General features: G+C 49.4%; 1 long non-coding RNA gene across 1 annotated transcript; it reads left to right on the top strand.

Annotated features, from left to right (window-relative positions):
• Positions 1-676: 676 nt before the first annotated feature.
• LOC104914235 lies at positions 677-4,750 on the top strand. Its single transcript, XR_795898.3, has 2 exons — positions 677-844; positions 2,639-4,750. It is a non-coding gene; the product is annotated as an uncharacterized LOC104914235 (long non-coding RNA).
• Positions 4,751-5,553: the final 803 nt, after the last annotated feature.

Here is a 5,553-nt window from a genome sequence, read left to right on the forward strand (position 1 = left end):
GCAGCACCGTGCTGGGCTCAGGGCCTGCAGCACACACTGAGCATCGCTCGGAATTCAGTGAGAGTTTCTCGAGACTGAAGCGTTCAATTTTACTCCACTGAGCATCCAGTATAATCCATTGAAAGGGCACTGTCCTTCAGGCCTTTCAGCCGGGCTGACAGCTGCCCTCTGATTAATTGACAGGTTAAAAAGATTGATTCCACATGTCAGAGCTGTAACCCTGCCAGAACAATACGGCTGTCAATTGGGCTGTAAAACAGACGCTTACATTAACAGCCCTGACAGCAGCAGCGCATGAACACATGCACCTGCCTTTATGGAGAGCCTAAACACACAGCCGGGCAAAGATTAATCATCCTGAAAGCAGTGCTGTGGGATCACATAAACGTCGCTGCAGAGGAGAAGCGGTGCTCAGACTGCTGGGGGGACCCACGGTGGGGACCCCAGCACTGATGGCCACGGGGCAGAGCACTGCAGGACTGCGCAAAGCATAGCCAGGGCATAACCCTGAGCAGCACCAGCATTGCCCGGGGAGGGCCGTGCTCCAGAGATCGATGCGGGCACTGCAGAGCACAGCTCCCAAGCACAGCACTTCTGCTCTCTCGCTCGCTTTCCTTATCAGCACAATGTAACTCATTAATATCTGTCAGGCGGGGCCGTTTCCAAAGATCCTCAGCTGGGGCGCAGTGCAATATCTGAAGGGCGATTTATTTCTCTGACAGTTTTGGAGCTGAGAGCGCTGCTGCGGGCACTGAGTCCACATCCATGGGTGGTGGCCCAACACTCCCACCCCCAGTGCTGAGAAATGCCAAAGCCCCGCACGCCCCGCAGCGATACGGAGAGGGTGAGTCACCGGGAGCCGGGCGCTGCCAGAAGACGTTTCAAAGCTTTTATGGGGAGATTCAATGCAGATATACAGAGATCAATTATCTTAAAAGCAGCAAGGAGGTTCAGCAAATATTTCCAGCTTTAAACAGGTTTATTTCCATCTGCACTTATCTGTGCTATTTAAACTCCATTGCTTGCAGTTAATCTTTTGTAATGCAGCATAAGAGGGCTTATTTACTTTCTAATGACATCAATTGGCCATAAATATTAGACATCTAAGGTTCGCTGAAGCTGTAGGGACAGTTTTCCATTCCTACTTGACATTTGACTATTTGCAGTGCTTCCTTTCTGTTTGTTCTTGTGTGACTCACTTATCGGCTGTCATAGGCCCGTGTTCGATTTATTTAAATTGAATGAATAAGTACATTAGGCAAAGCTGTCAGGGGAAGAGAGAATGGGAACTCGCGGGGATGAGTGATAAGTCAACAAGCTGCAAGGGAGATTCTGAGCAGAGCCGCACAAATCAAAGTGCTAAAGAGGAGGAACAAAGCGTGGTGACACGGCTCTGCCGGGAGCACAGCGGTGCGAACGGGTCCCGGTGTGCATCGCCAACGCCAATGGTTCTGCAGTTGCTGCAGGATCAAAGGCTGCAGGCTGCTCACTGCCACCGAGCTGGGAGCTGTGCAAATACCCAGATAGCTCTACATGGGAAGACGGTGTTTCTTTTTAATTTTCTTCATTGCTTGCTACTTAGCCACACTAATTAATTGCGGAAAGCTCATATCGCAGCCCTACTGGAACTGTTGGTGCTGAATCCATTTGTCATGATCCAGGAGAGGGGAAGAGACCTCGAGTCATGCTGTCATTCTCAGCTCATGGAAGCAATTTGCTTTGCGTGAGAGCGGCAGGGATGAAAGATGTGTTTGGGAACCACCTTGGCTTGCAGAGATCCCCCCCCTGCTTTGCACACTGTCTGTCAGCCCTGCACCCTGCTGGGACACGGGGGGTTCTGGGTGTGAGAGCCCCATTCCGCTCTGTTCTGACGATCCTCTCCCCTGGCACTGTGCTTTTGTTTCTCACCTCCTACCCCCCACGCCCCCAGCCCTTAATTGGCAGAGCACAGTAAATCAGAGCTGACAGTGGTTGAATAGCAGCTGATTAAAATCATTTGTTTTCCAGCTCGGCCAGCTGCAGACTTTTGCCTGCATGACTTTTGTGGCATTCCCTGCATTGCTCGCTCTCTCTCCTTCCTTTTGAAGGAATCACATCGCATTTTTCCAATTCCTCATGGATGAGGTGCTCTGATTGCCCCCTCCACTGCCGCCAGCCCACTCCCATAAGCGCAGCCCCATGCAGCCCACAGCCACGTGGAAGCTCCCACAGGGCTGCACAGTGCTCTCCTCTTTCATTGCACAGCCACATCTGCTTTGGGTTTGTTTGTGCTTGTTTGGCTTGTTTTTTCCCAACAGCAAAGCTGGGAGGGAGGGAAAAGCACTTAATTTCTAATCCCACGTACCCGGATCGCAGAACAGTGAGAAAAGAGTTGGGAGGGAGCTGCCAAGGAAGGAAGGACCGGCACTGAGCGGGTGCATTGCAGGGAAATGCATTCCCATCCCAAAAGTAGGGCCACCGCCAGCCCCGAAAAATGCACTCTGGCCACGAGTGCCATTCCCCGATCTCCAGCATCTGCTGCCATATGCATCGAATTAAAACCAAATGCAAACTATAAATCTCCCTGCCATTCCTCGGAAAGGTTTCACATGACAACCACATTCCTGTGACACTTTCCATCTTATGTTTTACCGCACAGGCTAACAGCTGTTTCCAAAACAAACGCTGGTGATGAGCAGACAGAATCACGGCCGCTGGGACAAAGTCGCTGTTGTTGCACCGGGGCTGTGCCCATTCAGCTCCATGGGCTCAAAGCACGTGCAGGGAGCTCATGGGAGGAGTGAGGTCTGCGATGGGATTCTTCCATACAAACGTTATTTTTGTGCACAACCGCGTCATGAAGCCAAGATGGCCTCAAGTATGTACCGTGCCTTACAGAATGGATCTAATTCTGCTTTCAGCTTTCCAATGCAGTGAAGTCTGCCTGGGTGACATTCACCTTCTCAGCACGCAGATGGGCAGCACCAGTTCCGAAAGCGATGGCCTCGCCGGGAGGATGTTTACCTTCCCAAGCCGCCTTCTCCTTACATTTAAACAAAAACGTTTCCTTTTCTAAACAGTTTACATTTCTGATTCCAGAGGTATCCTGCTTGCCAAAACCGCCAGTATTTGTCTCACTTTAAATGCATTTATATGCTAATGCAGACAGTCCCTCCTGCTCGCACACTTACCACACACAACTCTGTAGAAATTACTCTTTTCCTGCTAGATTTACAAAGTATGGCCATCAAACCTCCTTTCGATTCATGTGCATTGACTGCAACCCTGCAGTGCTGATGGTGCTGTGATGTGGTGGTGAAGTACAGCTCTGGGTGACCCATTGGATCTGTGGAGCGATGCTGCATTTGGAGGAGAGGGAGGAAGGAGACATAATAGCAGGGATATGGTTCTGGGATGGCTGGACAGCAGCACTCCCGTTTATGTTACCTTTGGGATCATCATTTATCTTTCCTTATCCCCCACCCCTATTATTGCCCCATACAAACATGTCAGTTTGTTTAACTTCTTGAAAACTACGAAGAGATTTTGCTTCTAGAATACCCAAATCTTTCATTTTGACAGTCCTGTTCTGCATTAAGGCCATATTATAATTGACACAGCAGAGGAAGATTAATTGTTTGGGTTGCAACGCACGGACAGATGTTGGCTTTCTGTCTAAATTTGGGACAATCATTCTCATGAGGAACCTCAGAACTTCTCACACAACGGAAACTCCATTTTTCAGCCAGCCACAATTGTAATGCCATTGCACCACTATTAGTCTTGAAAGGAAGTTTAAAAAAACTCAGATTACTCACTAAGATCTAAAGAACAATGTCATTCTTAAACCACCTTTCTTCCTTTCAAGTTTTCAGGACTGAAAGCTGACACTGGGAGGGGGAGAACTCTGACTCATAGCAGGCAGGTTGGACGGCATGCCAGATCAGCCAGGGCCCAGCAAAGCTCTGCGTTATTCTGGAAAATAACGATGGAAAATTCATTTAAGAGTCGTATATGGCTTTGCCGGGGTGGAGGAGGGAAGGGGCAAATTTAATTCAGGCCCAGAACTCCCCTCAAACGGATGCTGGATGTAAACTTTAGCTGCGTTTCTGTCAGCCTTAATGGATTTCACTTATGGGAACTATAATAAACAGCTCATTATGGAGTCAGCTGCGGGAGCGTTTTGAGCCCAACAGGGTCATTTGTTTTCCAAGGCAGATTTAGTCTAAAGGGGGTGGACAGAATAATCCCGCGTTCAAAGTGTCTGCATTAGCGCTGGAGGAGCGGTGACGAAGTGGCATTGGGTCCAAAGCAATGGCTGCTCTTTGCCCAAGCACAGCAAGAGCGCAGGGCCGTCTTGGTGCTCACTGAGCACAGCTCAGGGAACGCTCATTGCTTCTTCAAATGTTCCTGTTAACAGCACTTTAAAAAAAAAATAAAAAAATCAACCATAAATTCAGCCCAGAAACCATCCTGGCTAATAACGCCGAGGCTGGAACTTGTAAATGCCATCACAGCTGCAGCTGTTGTTGTTGTGAACACTTTGAAAGCCGCTGCTTTCTTTGCTGGAATAATGATCTGCACTGTGTGATGACCCTCGAAACGTAACAGTGCTGAGAGATAACAGAGGAGCTGGGTGCTCGGGGAAAACAATTTGCTGTGAGAAAAACAGCCTGAGTCTTCATTACATTGGCTCTGAGTCCTATTCCTGAAGATGCTGTTGATGCTCTGCGCTCTTTTGAGGTTGGCCTCATCATTTCTTGTCCATTCATTACGATGCCATTTTTTAAGCCGGTGACTGTTGAGGAGACAGTGTGATGGACATGGGTCGCAGTGTGGTTACAGCATCGTCATGGTACTCGTAGGGTCTGCAGGAGGACTGGAGGAGCAGAACCAGGTGGGCTCAACACTGCGTGGTCTCATGCCGACCCATGGGAGCGGGGCCATACGGGGCTGCCATCAGCCCATCCCAGCACTGGAGGGCTCTCTGGGGCAGAATATATTCCCCTCGCTCAGAGCAGGCAGTAACTCACAGCCCTGCAAAGCACTCTGCCAATACAGCATTTGCTGATGTATAGCTACAGCCATTTTCGCTGTTTCCCTTACTCTGTCTCCGTATAGAATAATATGCGATTAATTGATTTTCTGTCGCTCTTTTAGTACGGAAAATTAATTTTGGAGCAACCTTGTTTTCTCAGGGTATGAATTCTCTACATGCAGAGTAATTCCGCTCCTACATTATTCATGAGAGAAAATAGTGATGGAGTGTGTAACTGAGGCAGCCCCAAGGCCACAAACTGATAGTCTGCGTTACTGATACAACAATATTCCACTGATGCTTCTAAATAATTCACGGCTACAACTCAATTTGGCACCAGGCACGCGGCTCGGGGTGTGTGTGCTGAGAAGAGAGGGGGGAACCTCAGGGCGAGAGGAGCCATGCTGCCCAGGGCTGGAGCATCACCCGGTGCCAGCGGTTCCTGGTCTCTGCTCCAGGCACAGAGCATCAGTTGGGCTTTGCATTTCCCACTGCAGCATAGTCTCCTGGGGGCTACGTGCCACCTGCCTCAGGTT

This window comes from Meleagris gallopavo, chromosome 24, assembly GCF_000146605.3.
Source record: "Meleagris gallopavo isolate NT-WF06-2002-E0010 breed Aviagen turkey brand Nicholas breeding stock chromosome 24, Turkey_5.1, whole genome shotgun sequence".
Classification (NCBI taxonomy): domain Eukaryota; kingdom Metazoa; phylum Chordata; class Aves; order Galliformes; family Phasianidae; genus Meleagris; species Meleagris gallopavo.